The following is a 22,836-nucleotide window of genomic DNA, read 5'->3' as shown; positions in this document are numbered from 1 at the left end:
CTTCGTCTATGATAATTTAATTTTTATAATTTGGCTGTAATTTTAATCTTGCGATTTTGTTTAGTCATTCGTGGGACATGGACGTCACTGGCTGGCCAGCATTTATTGCCCATCCCTAGTTGCCCTTGTTCGGGGCAGTTGAAAGTCAACCACATTGCTGTGGCTCTTGAGTCACATGTTGGCCAGACCAAGTAATTTCTCAATAATCTTGCTTGATTGCATACCTGTGAAGTGCTGTGGGCCTGTTTGCAATTCTAAAGGCATCACATAAATGCAACGTGTAGTTATTTAGCTGCAGCATTCATTGCATAAATAGATCTACATTTATGGCAGAGAAACTAGCCATTCGGCCCAATTGATCTGCACACTGGTATTTAAGGCCCATTCTCTCCCATCCTACATCATCTAATTCTGTCAGCCTATTATACCTAACAGGAATTATCTGACTAGCACAATCAGCTGCAAAACCAGCTCTCACTTCTTCTTCTTCCAAAAGTGCCTTTACTAATTCTTGTGTCCCATGTCCTTAATGTACAATTCCTTGAATTTATGACCTTGCCAGTTCTAGTCCTACCGGTTTTCATTTGGGTTTAGAAATCAATTTAATGTGATGTAAATTCGGGTGAAAATGTAAGATGGCACTGCAATTGTGAAAATCTGTTTCCATCTTGTTTTCCATTGTAGAATGATACATCTATGAGACAGTGACTATAATTGATGGGATGCTTTTGGGTTTGTATAATTGAGTTACATTGTGAAGACCTTGGCTGAAATGTGAGTGTTAACATCAGCGACTTGCTATCTGAGAAGGAAGCCCTATGCAACCTCTTGAACATTTGCCTTTTTTAATGCTGTTCTCGTTCTTAATTTTCCAAGTGAAACAAATGATAGAAAGTAAAGAGAGCAAGTGGCAAACATGGTATCGTACTGAGCTGTTCAAGTTGAAACATCTCCTCAATAAAATGACCACCAAATCATTCAGTCTTTTTTTTTGTTTTTTGCAACATGCTCTGGCAGTTTGATTACATTTATTTTTATTCGTAGTGAATTGTCAACACCTACAATGTGGGAGAAGTGGGGACAGCAAGTACATTTGTGTAAGAAGGTAACAATGGTGGCATTGATGATATAAATGCTGAACTATTAAAGCTGCAAGTGAATGGGGGATTATGGAAACTGACAGCTGAAACAGGAACGGAATCCAGTGTATTTAAAAATTGGGCTCAGTGAAACCGAGCAGTAAAATGATGATAACAACTTCCATGGCAACTGTGGGAAAGAGAACAAAGCTATCTGAAAGCTTTAGAAAATCCTAATCAAGAAAGACTTGCATTTATACAGCACCTTTTATAGAAACTAGAAGCAGGTGTAGGTTATTTGGCCCTTTAAGGCTGCTCTGCCATTCATTTTGCTCATTGAACTCAACATTCTGATCCCCCCTTCCCCCCAATATCTCGTGATGCCTTTAGCTTCTGGAGTGACGTCTAATCCTCCTTGAAATGTGACAACGTTTTGGCCTCAACTGCATTCTGATGGTAGTGAATTCCACACTCTCACCACTCTCTGGGTGAAGAAACTTCTCCTCACCTCAGTTCTAAAAAGTTTACCCCCTTTTGCGACCTTCCAGATGTCTCTGTGTGCTTTACAACAAGTGAAATACTTTGGAGCAATGTCCAATGATGTCCAAGGCCTAGCTCACTCTGTGCTGTCCATTGCTGAGGGCCAAGACAGCATGTCCAGCATTCTCATAGGCATGTCAAAGGCCTAGGTGCACTTTGCAGCGAAGCTCAAGAGCTTGGCCCAGTCACATTGGACCATTGCTGAGGACAACACCCACATCGCTCAGATTATGGAGGACCGCCAGAACTGGCATCTCACTCCAGCTGCCCCTCCATCCCATGGAGTGACCCAGAGGCTAGCAGGCACCCGAGGGAGGAGGAAACGCTGAAGCACAGCCTGGGGTTTTCCATCAGGGAGCTCCTGGAAGTCTTTAGCCCTTCTGAATCCACACCCCCACCCTCCCCCGCTCCTGACACTGATGCATCTGATGGGAATCGGGAAGAAAAGAATGACATGACACCTGAAAGTCATCCTGACCCCTCCAGATCCAGGCCCTCCAGAGGCTGCCTGCCAAGGGCATCACCAGAGGGCATGTTCAGCAGCAGGCTGCCTCCACTTCCAAAGTGCAGTCTTGGGGAACACCAAGAAGGAATGGGAGGCCTCCTCGAAATGGGCAGCATTGTGGAATTGCTGCCTTACATTGCCAGGGTCCCAGGTTCAATTCCCAGCTTGAGTCACTGCCTGTGCGGAGTCTGTGTGGGTTTCCTCTGGGTGCTCCTGTTTCCTCCCATGATCCAAAGATGTGCAGATCAGGCGGATGACAAGTAGATTATATGGATTAGCCATGGTAAATGTATGAGGTTGTGGGGATAGGGGAGAGGAGGGTGGCCTGGGTAAAATGCTCTGTGAGAGAGTTGGTGCAGACTCAATGGGCCGAATGGCCTCCTTCTGCACTGTCGGGATTCTATAATCCTATAAGGTGTAGCCACCATTGTCATGTAGGAAACATAGCAACTCGTGAGCCCACGCACACAGCATCATAAAAACCTGTGTGTTGTGTTGGTGATTGAGATATTAATATTGGACAGGACACCTGAGATAACTCCCCTTAAAATGATGTCCTGTGATCTATTATGTCCATCTGAAAAAGCTTAGTTTAATGTCCCGTTTGAAAAGCCTCTGACAGAGTGGCCCTTCTTCAGTTCTGCACTGTAGTGCCAGCCTTAATCTTTGTCCTGAAAAGCACCAAGGTGGCCGTCAACCTGGTCTTCTGTGACCAGGCTTAATGATGCCCACCCCACAGTCACATCCAGGCATCATATTTAATGGCAACCCGTATCCTTACTGTCACCACACTGAAAGATGTCAGGAAGCGGGGGAGGTGACTACCTGGCCCCCGAGTTTAATGACACTACCCTCCACGTCCTCCTTGAGCATGTCAAGGTCAGGGGGACATATTCTACCCAGCTGGTGGTAGAAGGAGGCTAATCAATGTGGCATGGGCACAGGTGACTGGCACTGTGAGTGCCCAGAAGGTGCCCAAGATGTCAGTAGTCCGGTGCTGCAAGAGGGTGAATGACCTTTTTTGCTCTGCCAGGTCACAGAGTCTATAAAGGCTCCGAACTGTCAGGGTCCAAAGCCCAGGAGACAACATCACGTCTTGTTTCACATCCCCATTATGCATCCATATTGTGGTGGAGTGACCACTTTGTCTCCTTCATGCTTCAGCAGACAGGAAACGTGGAGTGGAGGAGAGAATGGGTGAGGGTTAGGTGGCTGGATGAGTGGAAAGGGGGAACCTGACATGGGATCAGAGGGAACTAGCAACCTCTGCAAATTACACACATGCGTAGCCTTCTGCTTGCATGTGGATGTGCTGTGTGTTGCAGAGGGTGCTTGTCCACAACCTATTTCCCCAAATCACACAGTGATAGCCTGCCGTATACAGGCGGGGATCATCAGGCTGAGCTGTTGGAAGCCTTACAAGATTGGCACAGTCACCTGCCCACTCTTGAATGAATTGGTGCCCATATGAGTGCTCATTAAGGTCTCAATGGGGAGCTGGACAGATGCCATGGAGACCCTTGTCCAGCAAAACCCCAGTTTCTGCTGGAGATTCACATCAACCTGTACTCTAATGGGTCAGTTCATGCAGTGGCAATGCAAGAGGTGAACAGGGCACCTCAATGACCCTTCAGGTGTCCCTTCCCCTCAAGGATCTAGGCTGGGACCCTCAGGCACCCCAACAAAGGAGGGGGACCAGCTGGACAATCCTGGCTCATCTGCTCAGGAGTCTCAGAAGTTGTCCAGTCCCTCTGAATCCCCTTAGACTGTGAGCCTTTCAGCCTCACCCTCTGTCACTGCAGAGAGAGCAGCTGGCCCACTACTGGGACGCCAAAGACAACCAGGGCGCTCCAGGTCTCGGCTTTCCAGAGGACAGCCAAAGGCAACATGGCCGACAACTCGAGAGGCTACCTCCACCCCTGCTGTGGATATCCTGGCTGCACTTGGAGAAGTAGGCCAAGAAAAATAAAGAAATTTTGACCACAAGTGGTTGCACAGGTGAACTTTGTTATTTTTTGATATGTAGATACGTTCACGCTATGTCTAGCATTGTCTTTCAGCGTTATTTGGCTTTCTGAGCTCCACCCCCTCCCTACACTAAGCCACACCATGAGTAATTGTGGAGGCAGTAGTGCATGTACTTCCCCACATATGCAGATCCTCCAACCGTCACACTCATCTGACTGTTCCTAACTTTTCCAGTGTTTCTGCTCGGCTTCTCATTCAGTTGTCCAGCTGAGCTGACCAGTGTCTGCTCCCACACTCTCCCTGCAACACCTGACCCATCTAACGTGAGGCTCAATTCATCTTCCAATTGCAACAATGGTGATCATGTGCTTTGATCTTAGCTCCTGCTTCTTCCCCTCTCCTCATGTCCTTTACCCACCACCATACCACCAATACTCCCTTCCTGGCTTCACCTTCAATTTCCCCTCCATTACGTTGCAGCACCAAACCTTCTCCCATCAACAATGTCAAACAAATGTTACTGTGTACATTCCCCACCGCCCAGCACACCACAACCCCCATCCAAATCGACTCTGCCAAAATCCTCCCACCCACAGGCAGGGTGGGTGTGTGCTGAGTCCCCACCAACCGCCCTTACCATCACAGCAGTATCCTCATCCTCCTATCCTATCACCTCCCACCACCCTATCATACTCACCCTTCCTTTAACATCCACCTCCAGTTTACTTCCCCCATGATACCTTTATTACACCCCTTCAAGCTCTATCACCACCGGCACCCTCATCACCCCTTCCCTACATCAGCCCCTCTCCGCATCGCCCCCTCCCCGCATCACTTCCTTCCACATCATCCCCTCCCCACATCACGGTAGCTGCACGGTAGCACAGTGGTTAGCACTGCTGCTTCACAGCTCCAGGGTCCTGGGTTGATTCCCCGCTCGGGCCACTTTTTGTGTGGAGTTTGCACATTCTCCTCGTGTTTGCGTGGGTTTCCCCTGGGTACTCCAGTTTCCTCCCACAGTCCAAAAATGTGCGGGTTAGGTTGATTGGCTATGCTAAGAAATTGCCCCTTAGTGTCTAGGGATGCGTGGGTTAGAGGGATGAGTGGGTATAATATGTAGGGATATGGGGATAGGGCCTGGGTGGGATTGTGTTCGGTGCAGACTCGATGGGCCAAAGGGCCTCTTTCTGCACTGTCAGGTTCTTTGATTCTATGATCACCTCCTCCCAGCATCACCCCCTCGCTGCATCACCCCCTCCCAGCATCACCACTTCTCCGCATCAGCCCCCTCCCCACGTCACCCCTCCCAACATCGCCCCCTTTCCTTGTCACTCCCTCCAGCATCATCCCCTCCCCACATCACCCCCACTCCTCATCACCCCCACTCCTCATCACCCCTTCCCGGATCATCCCCTCCCACATCACCCTGTCCTCGCATCACCCACTCCCCTCATCGCCCCCCCACGCATCGCCCCCCCGACACTATCAGCACCCTCTCCCTGCATCACCCCTCCGACGCCCTCATCATCCCGTCCCCACTTCATCCTTTTGATACCGTCATCACCCCATCTCTGTATTAACCCCCTGACACCCTTATCACCCTCACTCTGCATCACCCCCCGCCCCAACACCCTCATCACCCCCACTCTGTATCATCCCCCTGAGACCATCATCACCCCCTCCCTGCATCATTCACTGACACCCCCTTAAAAATGGTGTTTGGCCACACTGAATTTACTCTTCCCTGCCTCACTGGCCAGTGAACCTACCGACTGGAGCATGGGAGAATCCCACCCCTAATATATCCCGAACACAAAGCTGTATAAAAAGCTGTGGGGTGTAAAAGTTATTTGATAAAATTTTTGAAATAGATTCCAAAATGAAAATATTAAATATTATACTAGGATAAACAGCATTGCAATTAATCAACAAATAACATATATTTTAATTGTTTTATTTTGTAGGTACTTCAATACTTTTGCCAATATAGCTTCAAGGTAACTTGAATTTTTAACAAAGTCAGTCCACCTTCAATAGAAGCAGATAATAACTAGTTTACTATTGGAACTTTTAGAGATTTATTGCCTGCCTTCCTATATTTGATTTACATTATTTTGAATCAGGGTGATTAGAACATCTACATTGCAGAAGGAGGCCATTTGAGCCTGCACTGACAACAACTCCACCCATAACTCTACATATTTACCCTGCTAATGCCCCTGACACTTAATTTAGCCCATTTACCCTCACCTGCACACCTTTGGATTGTGGGAGGAATTCGGAGCACCCAGAGGAAACAGACGCAGACATGGAGAGACTGTGAGCAAACTCCAAACAGATATCCAAGGCCAGGATGGAACCCAGGACCCTGGCACTGCAAGGCAGTAATGCTAACCACTGTGCCACACTTGATCATTCACTTTGTCTGAGTGAGGCAGCCTGTTTAGCTGAACTCATGTTCTGATTAATGCTGTCAGTTCGGATCTTGGCAGAGGAAAATTAAAAGACAGAAAGCAGATTCTTCATTTATTTGCAACAGAACAAGCAATGGATGGTTGGCATTGGCTTGAGGAGCTTTACTCTTTGCTGTAAATGCATGCCTTGCCATCCTTTAGATAGTGAAATCTGTCCTTCAATAGTGATGGAATATGGTGTACAATCACTCCCAGTATATCTCATCAGTGAATGCCCGCTATCCTGGCAATAGCCATGATCCTATCATTTTGCATTAGTCAGCCTTATTCTCAGATTCTGCCGTCCATGGAGAATCAGAGGCTGGTTGCTCTGGGACATTGCCAGTATCTGTGAACAATCACCACTTGCCCACTGCAGGAATATAATGAGAATTGCGGAACCTTAAAGAATCTCATGGAGGAGACAGTCAACTTGCTCAGGCAATGGTTCTGCTACCTTGAAGACACCGGGGGAGAGCTCTCTGATAATGTTGGAGTGATAATTGAAGTTTGTGGTGTCCTCCATAACATTACCATCCCCACACCCCCCACAAAGTCACATGTCTTTTCATCCTGTCTCTCCCTGCTCTGTACTTCATAATAACTTCTCATTCACATCTTTACCCAATAACTCAAACAGAAATGAACTCTTCACCCTCGTGAATTCCATTAGTGCCTGTCTTGCCTTTGTCTGCCTACTGCCTCAATGAAGTGCTATCCCTGTGGCTATAGCTGTTGCTTTAGGTGGAAGGCTGAGCAGCATGCAAAGATTTACCTCCTCACTCACTGATCAAGTGACTGAATCCGACTTTTATACACGAGGTGTTTCCCTGATTGATCCGCCTGCAGTGAACGAGGAGGTTAAGACAGGTGAGTTGGGACGATTGGGAGTGAAACTTACTAATGACGTTGTGATGAATACAAAAAAATGCAAATTGATGTTTTGGGCGGGCTCCCAATTTTTTGATAAAATGAGCACCATTCCTGCTAGTCACATTGCACGCAGTTTTACGACGTTTTCCCTCTGCAAATCAGGCATGCTCAGGTTGTAAAATTGCACTATGTCTCCAAGTTTGCAATTTAATAAAAGAAAGCTGATGTGATCAGATATTCACCAGTTAAGTGTGAAAGGCTACCATCTATCTCCTGTTGTGTAGTGATGTCTTTAGTCTTCCAAACTACTCTGGTTAAAAAAAAATATTCAGTCATAAGACTGAAACTATCTGGAAATAGTGGGTGAGATTTTACAGCTTCGCCCGAAATCATTAAATCCTGCCCAAGATCAACTGACTTTCCCATAATTCACCCCTTACCTGCCCTGACTCCCATGGTGGGCAGGACCGTAAAATTCCAGCCGATGAGTTTTATCTAAAGATCCATAAAAAGATGCTGGGCTGTTGGCAGAAAACACTGAAGAGACAGCAGCTGCAGAAAAGGCAGTGTCATCTCTGCCTTTTACAAATTTTGAGGCTGTGAAGTATTTTTAAAAACTTTCCAGCCTGATTCTAAAACTTCAACTCCATTTGTAATGAAACTAGACCTCTTGTTATGAAAACCACAATGCATGACACAATGACTTGCTGAACATTCATTTTTTCGAGGATTGTCCAACAAGTCAGTTTATGACTTCAGCTTTTTGAACGCATTTAAACTACAACTCGAGTGGAAAAGACTTGCTTTTTCACCGAACCCAGAAAGACAATTTTCCTACAGTGAGCTAGACACATCAACTGTTAACTATTCTTTTGGTTTATGGCTTGCAGCAGCGCACTATCTTCTTTCATTGTATTTTTCTGGCGTTCTGCACTGTGTGATTCTTCAGGTTGAGTAAGTGAATAAATAATCTTTCTCATTTAAACCCATGGAAGTCTGCTAATGGATCTTGAAATGACCAAGCGCAAAAGAGAACTTAGAAACTCGCGCATTTACTTTTCCAAACAAAAACATACAGATTACCAACAAGGAAAATAAATTAATGGCTTCCTGAATATTAGGCATTGACTTCCCATTGCCACCTGCTCTCATTTTCCTTGGAGCGTTAGCTTGAAAGCCAGCTACGCCACTCCAATCGAAACATGATCCCCTTTCCTTCTCTGCTACTAAGGTCTCTAGCAGTACACCCATGAACCCTGGGAGTCCTCTCTCTGCCTTGATATTCCATTTGCCCTGTGTTATTTACCATTCGGCAGCATTCTCCTGTGATTTAGTGCAGCATCCCTTTAAGAGGGATTGACTGCCTTTACGAACTGGAACCTAGTCACAGTACATGCTAAGCTTACACTCTAATTGGCCCACTGTGCATGATCAACCAGCCAACAACACGGATCATGATAGGGTGCAGGGCTAAAATCGTGACAACGAAAATGGAGCAAGAAGCTTGTACAATGTTTGAGGCACCTGTCTCAATAGGACTAGGTGTGGGCAGGCTGCAAACTGTAATCCTCACAAAGAGAGCATTTGTGTTCTCACTACCATCATCCCCTCAGTAGATTCTCTTTGTTTTGCTGCACTGGCTCAAATACAGCTGGCAGAATGGGCTGCTACAAAATGATGGCACCATGGCTGCTGCCAGCTTGTCAGGCACTCACCAGCATGAATCTTTGTGTATAGCCACAGGTTAACTGGACATTGAGGGAATCATTCTTTCCTGGTAGAGGATAGAGTTGACATCTGGTTACCACAAAGTGATGGGTGTACAGTCAGTGTCACCCTTCACTATGGCGAAGTCTGCCATTCTTGTGAAGCTGTGTGCCCACTCTGCTAGCCTCTCTCTGTCAGGAGGTACTAGTATCTCAGTAACTGGGTAATTACATTCTTTCTGTAACTGTAAACAGCTGTGAGAATCATAGAGTCTCTACAGTGCAGAAGGTGGCCATTCAGCCCTTCGAGTCTGTACCAACCACAATCCCACCCACGCCATAATCCTGTCACCTCACATATTTACCTTCTTAATCCCTCTGACACTAAGGGGCAATTTACTACAGCCAACCTGCACATCTTTGGAGTGTGGGAGGAAACTGGAGCACCCGGAGGAAACCCACACAGACACAGGGAGAATGTGTAAACTCCACACAGACAGTGAGATTTCACAATTACCACCAGCAACAATAACATAAATGTTCATCACCACAATAGGGGCTACTGATACAAATGTTGTGCTGTTCATAAAATATGGAGTGGTGGTTCTCAACCTTTTCCCTTATGCGGATTGTCATCAAAAGGTTTTGTGGACCAAAATGTATGCATTTTAATTTTTTTTTAAACATAGCCTATGGTAGGCAGAAGTCTAATTTATATATCAATGGATATTTAAAGCTCAGCTATTTCTAATAGTTTATGAAGCACACTCACAAATACATTGCACTCGTCACAGCACATTTACCTGCAGCAGGTCTGCCTTGGAAACAGATAACAGATAGTGAGCAGGCCAATGTTGTTTCACAAGACATCAAACACTGGATTTCAGCTTCCAAAGATGACAGTCTCAATTGAAAATTGGGTTCAATATTAAGTTTATTCCGATATTTAGTCTTCAACGTGACAAGCCCTGAAAGTCCACTTTTGCAATGATAGTTGTCGGAAAGGATGTCAGAAACTTTACTGCCTTGTCAGACAGTTCTCAGTTCCAAAACAAAAGTCAGTCAGGTTATTCTCAGAAAAATCCATGTTTTAAGCACTATCGCAGGACAGTTCCACAAGGATGCTTTTCTCTCTTGAGGTCAGGCTTGAAAAGATGTCACCATCAAGGCTCGCAAAAGGATTTTGTATCCGGTTGAACTGTGTGTTAGAAACAGGGAAGTATACACACGACTGTTATCAAACTTTGCAAGTGGTCTCTGTTATCATATTTCGCTCTGTTTGGATGCTGCATATCTGCCGCAGCCAAAAAATCTGACAGATTCACAAACGAGTCATAATTTGGCTTATCAAGTCGTTTGGCCCACATCTCTATTTTCTTGATCATCGTTTCTATTTTGTCCTAAGCATGAAAAGCTGTCACTAATTTTCCCTGAAGGCTCACATCAAGACCATTTAAGTGATTGAAAATATCTGCCGTACATGCCAATTTGGCAAGCCCACTGCAAATCACTGAAGCGTTGCGAGAGATCAAACTGAGTCAAGTTAAAAAATTCTCACTTCATCATGCAACTTGAAAAGACATATGAGTACCTTTCCTCGGAGCAGCCAGTGGACCTCAGTGTGCGGAATTAGTTGACGGTGATCACTGCTCATCTCCTCACACAGAACTGCAAATATTCGCAAACTTAGAAGCTGGGCTTTGATAAAGTTAACTGTTTTAACTGCCTCTTCCAAAATGATCATGAGGTCAGCAGGAATTTTCTTCGCAGTTAACAGCTCTCTACGGATGTTGCAATGCATTGATGTTCTTAGCCAACCCACTGCTCTTACACACATAACAACATCACAGTGTTGGCCCAATATGATACGGGCTCCATTCATGCTAACTCCTGCATGTTTTGGCCAATTAATCCATTGTGAATAATAAAGTAAAATAGCTTATATACATATAAAGTATGTGTAATTGTATTAATTTTTTCCACAATGTGCCCCTTTTGGGCCACTGGTGATGCTCAGACAACTGGTTGGAACCACTGATATAGGGGATTATCAGATGGGATATGTTAATATATCATGTAGATGTTGAAGGACCACAGGCATCAGTTCGTCATGTATTCAGATTCTCTTGAAAAAGGGAGACATTGTATTCATGCCTAGGGACAACCTGCCTACTCTGTAACAACTTTAGATGCAGTACTGATAAAAAACTGTGTTAAACAGATACCAGGGTATACCTACAGTCTGCCTACTAGCCAAGCCCCTTGTCTAAAGTCCAAAATAGAATCATACACCTTAGAAGATGTTGGCAGCAGTGCAAACAATGATGTACAAAACATATTGGTGTTATCCAAGAAACCACAGAGAGAAGAAAACTTGAAGGTGGCTTGTAAAAAATTCAGCAGGAGAAGGAGGTTGACTGGAGAGAGGCAACAATGACTAAATCTGGTGAACAGTCCCTGTCCTTGTCCTGTCCATTTGACTGCCTTGGGAGCCAGTAGAGAGTTGTGGAAATGTCATTTTCTCCAATACTGAGCAGCATCAGGCTTTCATGAAAAGGAACAAAAGCTTCAAGTTGTTCCTTTCTTTATGCAGTAGGTTAGATGGCAGATGATGTTCTGTTAAGATAAGGTGTGCCTCTGACATCTATTGTAATATACCACGAACCCTATTATCAAGCAGGCAGTTTGGTGCACAATGCGGCCAGAACTTTGAGTGCTGGATTGGCTATGGTCTCTGAGGTTTTACATGACTGCACGGATTTGCTAGGCCCATGGGAAGTGGCTCCACCCATAAAACAGCATGCCAAACCAGGCAAAAGAAAAACCAGCATAGAAACCAAAACCGCCCAACTGGAGGTGCGGAATGCTTCCAGTGGGGCTAAGCCAGACATTAGAAGCATTTCTGGAATCCAGCAATTTTAATTGTAATCGAAGACCAGAATGTACTTATGAAACACAAATAAAAAGAAGAAATTACAGAGCTCCTGGAGAAAGTTGATACTCTTAATCCAGACTATTGGTCTATTACAATCAATGTACAAAGCTTCAGAACTACTTTTAAAATTGATACTGGTGCTACTGTTAATATATTAGTACATGATCTCGACTGGCTTCAGTCAATAATCAATCATCCATTAGACATCAAGTTACAAAGTTCAACCGACATACATCTTCCAATCAAAGGCAGGATTATTGCTTCTCTAAGCTATCAGAAATGACAGATCATTGATTCTCTGCGTTCTTGACAATCAATGTACATCACTATTGAGTAGCAATGTTGGCATGCTTCTAGGAATCCGAGTAAAACCAGATGATGTTCAACATCTGAATGACTCAGTCTTTCATGCTCAATAGCCTTTCATAACTCACTGTCACGCAAAGCTGTTCTTGTCTCCAGTTCCATTGAATTCTTTCTCTCATCCAACACCCTAACAAGAAGCTTTTCCTCTTCCTTTCAGGTGTTAAGGAATGCAAGCTCTAAAAACGTACTGACACCACTCTCAACTGAGTCACAGAATCAGAGGACATAGAATCCCTGTAGAAGGAGGCCATTCAGCCCATCGAATCTGCACTGAATCTCTGACACAATGGGTCCTATTGTACCATTTTCATTCTAAGTGCTGGGCGGACTTGAAACCGGGAGTGTTTCAGATCCGACTTTTAGACCCTTTCTCAGGTGTCCCCATACACACTCTGCCTGAAAAAATATCAGTGAGTCTGAATCACACTACACGAGCCTATGGGCGGGGCTTAACCCAAAACCCGGCAGCTCCGATCGGCACAGTCAAAGAATGATAGAATAATGCTCCCCTCCCGGGCTGGATAATGCCTCCCACTGGGCCCCACAGACATTACCCCCATCCCCCACCCCCACAACATTAATGATCCCCTTATCCCCCCACCCAGACTGATTACAGGCCCCTCCTCCTTCCTCCCCACTGATCTCAGGCAGATTGATCCACCCCCTCCACCTTACAGATATCAGGCAGACTGATCCCTCTCACCCCCATCCCAGACTTTCCTGCACAAGGCCCCCATCTCCTCCAGACTCCAGTGGCTATGTGACACCCCCCTCTCTCTCCCCTGTCCCCAATCATTGAGGCACTGATCCACGCTCTCCACCCCCACCCCCACCCCCCCAGCACACCTGCAAGTGCTCACCTGCCTTCCCCTCAATGCTAACAAGCAAACTGCATGGAACTTGCTGGAATGTTCTGTCAAACTGCCTGCAGCTGATCTGCCCTAACGAGGGGCAGCTCCATTAAAAACTCCAGAATGGACAGGCAGGCAGGCATTCCTGCACAAAATGTGAGCACGACCATCCCCCTCTTCCCCCTCTTCCCCCCCCCTCCAGATTCACTGAGGTTAACTGGGGAGGTTGCTGGATATAGCAGATGCAAGGTAGGACACCCTCATTCCCCCCAGGAGGATGTAGACACAGGACCTCTGAATGAAATGTGGTCTGGGAGGAAGTCACCGTCACGGTCAGTGCCAGGGCACTGGCCCCCAGAACTGGGAAGCAGTGCTGGAAAAAAGTCAATGACCTCATCCATGCAGCAAGGGTGAATACTGAACCCCATCGTTCATCTTCCCCAGATTCCCCCCCCATCCCCAGCACCCTGCATGTTTCCAGCTCATAACCACCAAGATGTTCCTTCCTATCCCCCCGAGAGCCCCACTGCTCTTGCCCTCTAAGGGCTACCACCTGACACTCTGCAGGAATCACGCCACCATTTCTTTGATGGCTCCTTCTATCTCCACAGAAGAAGACAGACCATTGCATCTGTCAGGGGGTGGAGAGCCAGACCTCTGGGTCCTCGCCCCCTTTAAGGAGCGAGTACTGGATCTCTCCATAGAAGGGGCTGTGACAGCATGATCGGTCAAGACATGAGCCCCTGTCATTCCTCCCCTCACTTTGAGACCACTTCTTGGGGGCGTGAGTTTCGGGTGCGAGGGACAAGGTTTAAAGGAGATGTACTGTGCATATTTATTAGCTCAGAGAGGGTACTGGGTGCCTGGAACTCACTGCTGGGTGAGGTCTCGGACACAGATATGATAATGACCTTTAAGGGTTGTCTTTACAGCTATTTGAATGGGACGGGAATAGAGGCATATGGTTTCCAGCAGGATAAGGGGTTACAAATCAATTGGCAGCCTGGTCACTACAGGGCTTGGAGGTCCGAAGGGCCTGTTTCTGTGATGTAATTTTTTTGGTGCCTTGTTCTACGTTCAATGGAAAAATGTGAATCACATACTTGACATCCTGGGTTCCTCTCCCTCCCTTGCACTTAACCTTGTGTCCTGTGTTGCAGGGACATGTCCAGATGCTTCAGGGGTTTCTGGACTTCAGGCCCATACTACAGCTCCTGCCCATCCTGGTCCAGGCAGCTCAGATGAGTGTTCGGAGGATGTGGGTGAAGGGACTTCTGAGGGTGGCACCATTTTGGTGTCAGCTTCCACTTTACAACTCATCATCCCAGGAGCTGACACATCGGTGTGTCCGGTCAGTGGTGAAGATTCTGAGTCACTCTTTAGTGAGCACGACACATCTACTGATGTACATCAGGTGGAGGGGGGAACGTCTGAGGCCTCTGGTACGTGGGGGCCTGCCGATGGCGAGGACTGAGCTTGCCCCAGGCTACATGCTGGTCCTCTGAGATCACTTCTCCCTGAGCTGCTGGAGATGCAGCAACAGAGCCAGGGAATGCAGGAGGGGCTGACAGCCACACTGGATCAACTGTGTGGCTGTTGGGAGGAGTCCCAAAGCCTTCAGGACCAGCTACTGCCTGTGTTGCATGCTTCCTGGGCCAACATTGCAAGAGTGGCCTCTGCAGTGGAAAGCCTAGGGCAGGAGATCCTCACCGTGAGTGACAGGCTCCACGCATTGGCCAAGTTATAGCAGGCCACAACAGAGTGCCAGAGGACCGCGGCTGCGGGACTGAACGCAGTTCTCAATGTTCCGCAGCCCATGGCTGAGATCTTGAGAGCTTGCAGGAGACCCAGTGGGACAACGCTGAGACACAGCAGGCTATAGCACCGGTCCTTGAGAATGTGGCCCAGTCACAGAGGATCATGGCTGAGGCCTTGCAGATCATAGCCCAGTCTCAGAGGGCACTTGCTGCAGCCATCACAGAAGGCTCAACCACCATAGGTAGGATGCAGGTGTGTCCTCCAGGACTGACAGTGCCAGGTAACACCAGAGCTAGAAGCACCACCATTCCATGGTGTGACTCAGGAACCCCAAGGGAATAGGAAGGGCTTGAGCCCATGCCAAGGCCTTCCAGCCAGGAAACTGTGGCTGTGGTGACACCTTCTGACTCCTCCATTCCTGACACTGGGGCACCTCAGGAGCAGTGGGATGAAGAGGGTGTCATGCAAGCATCCCAGACATCTGGAAGCAGGCCAGGGCCCTTATGGTCCAAGGCCTCCAGAGGACGCCCACCTCACGAATGAAAGGTAATGGGCTGAGGTAGGCAGCTACCCCCCTCCACCTCCGAAATATATTCTGGAGAGTCACTGAGACGTAGTGGTAAGCCAAGTAAGGTTAGAAAGTTGTAGTTGCATTGAGATGGCATGGGTGAAGAACTGCACTAGTTAGAAAGATATTTAAGCACCTTAACATTTTCTGTTCTCAAGTTTTTATTTTAGAATGACTGATTTAAACGCCTTTATCACAAATAAATGTTTTTGCACCATCCACCTGTGACTAATTTGTCTCGATTATGAATCCTCCATTGATGATTGCCGGAGGGATGCTTCATGTTGATGTCAGTTAGGAAGGCCCCTCAATACTGTGTCACTGAGAAAAGGAAGCCATTAGTTCATCAGACCTCCTGAGCAATTCCCTTGCAACCTCCACCCCACCCTCCCCAAGGTCCTGTATGGTGGTTTCAGATTCCATACTCACTACACAGACAAGGGCCCAGATTCCAGTATGCATGCAGAGTTCAGCTAGTTTGTACCAGGGCATCATTATAATGATGCTTACAGAGTCGTCATCATCCTCCTGCCTGACAAAAACTCACTGATACAGAGTACCCAGGCCCACCACTCTGGTGTGACAGCGTGCAGGATGTAGAAGGAATTTTGGGGGTAGTGGAGTGGGGAGATGGAATCCACAGACATAAACCCCTAGTGACTGAAGCGCCCGGTGATCAGGGCCTCCCTTGCCGCCCTCACATGCCTCATTTGAGCTGCCAGCCCTTCAACACCTGGGTGATGTTCCTCGATTTCCTCTTCCTCTTCCTCCTCCTCCTCCTCCTGCTGGTCATCCTCCCCCAGTGGTGCCTGGCCCAGCTGTTCAGCCTCCACTTCTTTCAATAGAGCCAAATTGTGCAAGGAACAGCACATGACTACAATGTGGGGACATATCACTGGGCTGTACTGGAGGGCCCTGCCAGATTGGTCCAGGCACCGCAATCACATGTTGAGGAGCCCACTATTGCGTGGGTGGCTATGTGGGCCTCATTATACCGTGTCCCCGCATCAGGCCTCTGCACAGGAGTCATCAGCCATCTCCAAAGCGGGTAATCCATATCACCCACAAGCCACCCCCGCAGCCTGGGCTCCTCCTCAAAGGCCTCCGGGATGTCCGAGCTCCTGACAATGAAGCTGTCGTGCATACTGTCTGGGTGTCTCACACAATTGTGCATAATGTTCATGTTATGGTCTCGCACTAATTGAAAATTCAGGGAGTGGAACCCTTTTCTGTTGATGAATCTTCGCAGAGTCGTAGGAGGGCCTTGAGGGCGACGTGTGCGCAGTCGCTAGCCCCCTGAACAATAGGCATCCCCACAATGGGTGCGAACCCTGCAGCCCGGGCTTCCTGATGGGCATGATCCAGGTTAAATTTGATGTACTGCCCAACCAGGGCATACAGAGATTCTGTGACCTGCTTGACACAGGTGTGCACAGCTGACTGGGAGATGTCACATACATCTCAGCTTGGGCTCTGGAAGGGAGCCAGTCTCATAAAAGTTCAGAGCGGTCATCAATTTGTCAGCCACCGAGAGTGGGTGCTCCCCCCTCTCCCCACCACTTCTTGGGGCCAGGTCCTGCAACAGGTTGCACTTTCTTCTTTTGGAGACAGAGACGGCCTGCCTCTGGTGGTCATCTCCCTCTACTCCTGCAAGTGGTAAGGCCCAGGCTTCCTGTGCCTCCAATTCTTCCTCCAGCTCTTCCTCCTTGGCTCCAGCAGCAACCAAAAGAACAGCAAGATCAATTGGTTGCATCACAAAAGCGATTTTGTCACTCTGAAGGTGACGGGGAGATGAAGAGGAACACATGAAGAGGTTAAGGAACATTTCTTGCTCCTAGCATGTGAACAATCACTGTCCATACCCCGAGTACCCCCAGCCTCATACTCCCCACAATCACAGCCCCCCCAGTTCTGCCAGCCACATGCTCCCCACAATCACAGCCCCCCGATTCCTCCAGCCTCACGCTCCCCACAATCTCAGCCCCCCCCTCCAATTCCCCCAGCTACACGCTCCCCACAATCACAGCCCCCCCAATTCCCCCATCCATATACTCACCATAACCACAGCCCCCCCAATTCCCCCAGCCACATGCTCCCCACAATCACATCCCCCCAGTTACATGCTACCCACAATCACAGCCACCCCTCTATACTCAAGAAAGGGCTCTGTTTCATCTCTTTCTGTCCTGAATTTCGAGTGTGGTATGATGCTAAATTTTTCTGCCACTTCCATCTCCATGCTGACTTCTAGGATCTGTTCAATGGATCCTTTCACCTGCCTCCAGTTTTCTCCCTTCACCTGGACCTGTCCCTCTGGCCTCCTACTTGCTCTTAATCTTTTCACTGAAAACAATCGGCACAATATTGGCTGTCTGCATTTCTCTGTCCTTCTCATCCACTCTAACCCATCTCCCTCTGAATTTGCTGCACTCTATTCTCTTAGGTCCAACCCTGACTTTGTGATCAAAGCTGACAAGAAGGGTAGTGTCATTTCTGTCTCATGTACTGACCTCCAGCAGGGCACCAACTCTCAGACTCTTCTACTGAACCATGACCCCACCAACAAACATCAAGTTATTGTTTCAAGAAAACCTATTGACCTAATTGCCTCTAGAGATCTTCTCTTCACAGCCTCCAACCTCATTCCCCCAACCCCACACAGCCCGCTTCTACCTCCTTCCCAAAATTCACAAATTTTGTGAATAATGGGTGCACAAATAATGGTGTACCAAGGAAGCTGGTACACCCAATATACCAAGCTCTTTCTTCTCCACAGAACCCATTTCTTCAAATCTTGACTCCATCCTCTGTACCCTTGTCCACTTTCGTCCCACTGATATTTGTGATTCCTCTGATGTGCTATGTCACATTAACAATTTCCAGTTTCCTGTCCTGAACTGCCTCCGCTTCACTCTGGATTTCCAATCCTTCTTCACCTCCATCCCCACCAGGAGACACTGAGAGTTCTTTGCTTCTTCCTTGACCGGAGGCCTGAACAATCCCCATCCACCACTACTCTCCTCCACTGATCTGAACTTGTTCTGTCACTTAGTCATTTCTTCGTTAACTTGTCTCACTTCCTATCAATAAATGAGTGGTTATGGGTACCTGCATGGACGCTAATTATGTCTGTCTTTTTGCAGCGTATTTTGTGGAACATTCTTTGTTCCAACCTTACTCCGGCCCACTCCCACAACTCTTCCTCTGGAATATTAATAACTGTATAGGTGCTGCTTCAGGCTCTCATCTAGACCTGGAAAAACTTATTGATTTTGCTTCCAATTTCCACCCCTCTCTTACCTTCACCGGGTCCATCTCTTCCTTGATCTCCCTGTTTCAATTTATGATGATAGATTGACCACCAATTTCATTACAAGCCCACCGACTCCCACAACTACCTTGACTGCAGCTCCTCACACCCAACTTCCTGCAAGGACTGTATCCCATTTTCCCAATTTTACTACCTCCAATGCATCTGCCACTTTGATCCATTTCCTATACCTCTGCTGTCACCCCTTCCCCTCCCTCACAGAACAACTGCTCAACTTTGCGTCTCTGTGAAAAATATAGATCAACATTTTGATTCAATGCCCTGGTGTTCTTTCTGTTTTTCCATAGGTGCAGTCCTTATCGTTGTTTTACGATAGAGGCAGCAAACGTTATGACAGAGGCTGTGGGGTGACATTGGGGTTATGGCATTGTAATGTCATAAATGTGTGTGAAGGAGGAGATGCCTTTGCACTCAGACACATGCCTGACACCTAATCGTACAATTTCATGGTCGTCCAAATCAGAAGTACTTGAAAATAACACTGAAAATTCTGGCTATGAAGTTTATTATTAGCAACAACTGTATCCAGCCCTGCACAGGCCTTGGTCTAGGCAATGATTCTCCCATCCCATCACACTAATTTTCTAGCACAGTATGGTGGGAGAATCTCGTGGCCAGGCACACACTGGATTCGCACATGCATTCCTGCCACAAGAGCATCTCCAGTGCCGGATTTCTGGCACTATCAGACTTGCATTGGAAACTGGTGGGAAGACCAGATACATCATTATAATCTGTCTGTAATAAAATTTAGGTGTAATTAGCAGGTCCAGGACTGAACTCTCTGGCCCTGCTAGCTTCTCCCACCCCGCCAGATTGTTTCACTCTAGTCGGGTTTACAGGAGGTCCCCACTATTGGGGAAGGATCGGGACGATTGCGCTGGAGTGAAGGGGGGACAGGCGAGGACCCCCAGGGGGTCGGGCAGCTGGGGAGTGGGGCCCCTGGGCATGGGCCCCCGGCACTGCCCAAGCAGCAAGTGCCCATGTCCAACGGAGGCTGTATTACACAAGTAAGGATCGTCACTGGAGGGGGTGGTAGAGATCGGAGTGGGCTGGGGGGGACGGTGTTCTGCCTGCTGAGGAGTCAGCATTGCCTGTGGGGGGGTGCCTGCTGACCCCTAGCAAGGGACTACTGCAGTGGGTCTGGGGACTAGAGATTGGGATGGGCCGGGACGGGGGGGAAGTTGGAGTCAGGGCTGGGCCTGGAAGTGGTTGGGGGGCCATAATCAGGCCATGGGGATGGGGAGGGGGGGATTAGCACTATAGGGGGTCCCAGCAAATGGGAGACTGATAGTTTGGAGCCAGTGCGCATGTGCAGAGGCCTGCTGGTTTCAGCCTCCTGGGTGGGAATAAGCTCTGCCCCCTGAAATCTAATGATATTCACACTGGTGGCCTCTGCTTTGCACAGAATGTGGGAGATTGTAGTGTGAACTCCCACTGAAAAAATCAGCGTGAATTACTCAAGTTTTCCCACGAATTCAACACTTAGAATTTTTCTGGGAGAATTCCGACCCCAGTCCACATCCTAACAGTTACATAGGTTGCTGACTTGACTATATGCCTGATTCATAAAGTCCACATTATACGGAGCCATAGACATTAGTGAACATCTGTAGCAGGGATCCGAGGCAATAGTGAACATTTAACATGGAGGTTGTACTTTTTATCCTTCAGCCTGACACATGGTGATATCATAATATTGCCCCTATGCAGCTTCTTAAAGGTACATGTCAGTGTCTGCATTGGCATACATACACTATCAGGATATCAAAGACAAGATAGAAAGCGAAATAGGTAAGAGTAATAGTGGTTCAAAGAAAGCACTAACAATCAGAAACATGGTGGTAGTTTATGGTGAAAGCAGAGCTTATGACCCATGGGAGAGAGGGATGGTACTGTCATTTTGTTTTAAGTTCCTCTGAATGGATGCATTAAGATGGAACGAATGGCTTCCTTCATTTCTTTATATTTTAACTTGAACATTCTGCTTATCTCCTACACCAGGGAAATGAAAACATTAAAGAACTCGTCAGTGTTGATGTCTGACATCGGTGTGCTTTCTCTCTCTTGACAGCTGACTGCCATAAGGAAACCGAATCTAATAATGAGGCAGAGCCTTGCAGACAGGGTGAGTATTAATGAGAAAGTCTCATTAGCCAGTTACAGCACGTGCCAGCACCAGCACTTATGATCCCCCTAGAATAAGACGACAAACATCCTGCCACTTGCTTATAACCTTCAGTGCTGTGAGCGTTCCCGACTGGGTATTTTAGCGCAGTTAGGAGGTAACACAGTCCCTGGGAGTTTAAGGGCAAATGAATTGTGTGTGGGCGAGGTTTCTCAAGCTGTATGTTTTAGGTCTATTTATGACCAACAGTATGAGCCATAAATTAACATGTAGACTTGTCTTAGTGCTGCATTCATGCACCAGCTAGCAGGCAAGCAATTGCAGAGGAGCATATGTTGAGACTCTGCTCGCAACAGCAGGCTTTAGTTTAATGAGCAGTCTGTGCATCCCTGCATTGTCTATAAGGTATATGGAATATCTGAGTGAATGAACTAGTGATGTGTGATGAGTCTGGCAAACTTAATTATCACTGATGATCCAATTGTCAATGACCAATCTAACAATTCAGTCTGTTGAATGAAATAACTAAACACTGTCCCCACAGGTAAATCCAATCACAGCTATTATAGAGCTTCCTCAACAAGGAACAGGCCGCACCATTCATTTGTTGGGTGGGAGTGGGTTAGGTCAAGAAAGTCTGAGAATTGTAGCTATGCTGTAATAACACAATATAAGAAATGGGACCACTAATAAACACTACTTTTCAGAATAAGTATGAAGTTAGAATGTCTACAGTGCAGAAGGAAGCCACTTAGCCCATCGAGTCTGCACTGATCACAGTCTCACCTCGACCCTAACCCTGTAACCCCAAACATTTACCCTGCGAGTTCCCCTGACACTAAGGGACAATTTAGCATGGCCAATTAACCTAACTCATCTTGAGTATGGGAGGAAATCCACGCAGACATGGGGAGAACTCCACACACACAGTGACCTGAGGCCAGAATTGAACCGGGTCCCTAGCGTTGTGAAGCAGCAGTGCTAACCACTGTGCCACCCATGCCATTGTTCTTATTGATAGGCATAACATAAAGCCACCTCAGCAGAGAAACTTCACTTTCCCTCTTTGCAGAAACACAAACAGACCCGAGAAATGAGCAGCACATTGGCACAATGGTTAGCACTGCTGCTTCAGAGCACCAGGGAGCCAGGTTCGATTCTGGCCTTAGGTGACTGTGTGGAGTTTGCATATTCTCCCCGTGTCTGCATGGGTTTCCTCCGGATGCTCCAGTTTTTTCCCACAGTCCAAAGATGTGCAGGTTACGTTGATTGGCCATGCTAAATTACCCCTTACTATCAGGGAATTAACAAGGTAAATACGTGGGGTTATGGGGATAGGGCCTTGGTGGGATTATTGTTGGTGCAGGATCGATAGGCCAAATGGCCTCCTTCGGCACTGATGTGAATCTATGATTCTTGGTTCAGGCTTCCAAATTGGCATTCCTAAGTTGGTAGAATGACACCTTGTCTATCCGTTTATCCATACGAGTATGGATACATGGCGTGGGTTGAGGTGTTGGGGGAAATGGGTTCCCAAACAGTTTGGTAGAGATCAGAATACTACCACCATGAAACACACTCAGTGCCAAACCTCCCTTAATCCTCTGGGATCAGTGCATCATATCTAAACTGTTGCTTCTTAATAAATGGCCTACAAATTACTTACAAATACTCAACTGTCTATCTTTTGTACCTGCAACTCCAGAATACAAAATTCTTACAATGAGGAAGGAACCATCATTGTTTGGGTGCTGGTTAGAGGAGTAAGCTGCAGC

The sequence above is a fragment of the Carcharhinus amblyrhynchos genome, chromosome 6 (genome assembly GCF_965287045.1).
Source record: "Carcharhinus amblyrhynchos chromosome 6, sCarAmb.v2.hapA, whole genome shotgun sequence".
Classification (NCBI taxonomy): Eukaryota; Metazoa; Chordata; class Chondrichthyes; order Carcharhiniformes; family Carcharhinidae; genus Carcharhinus; species Carcharhinus amblyrhynchos.
The sequence above is the reverse complement of the archived record's forward strand: the minus strand, read 5'-3'. Positions refer to the sequence as shown.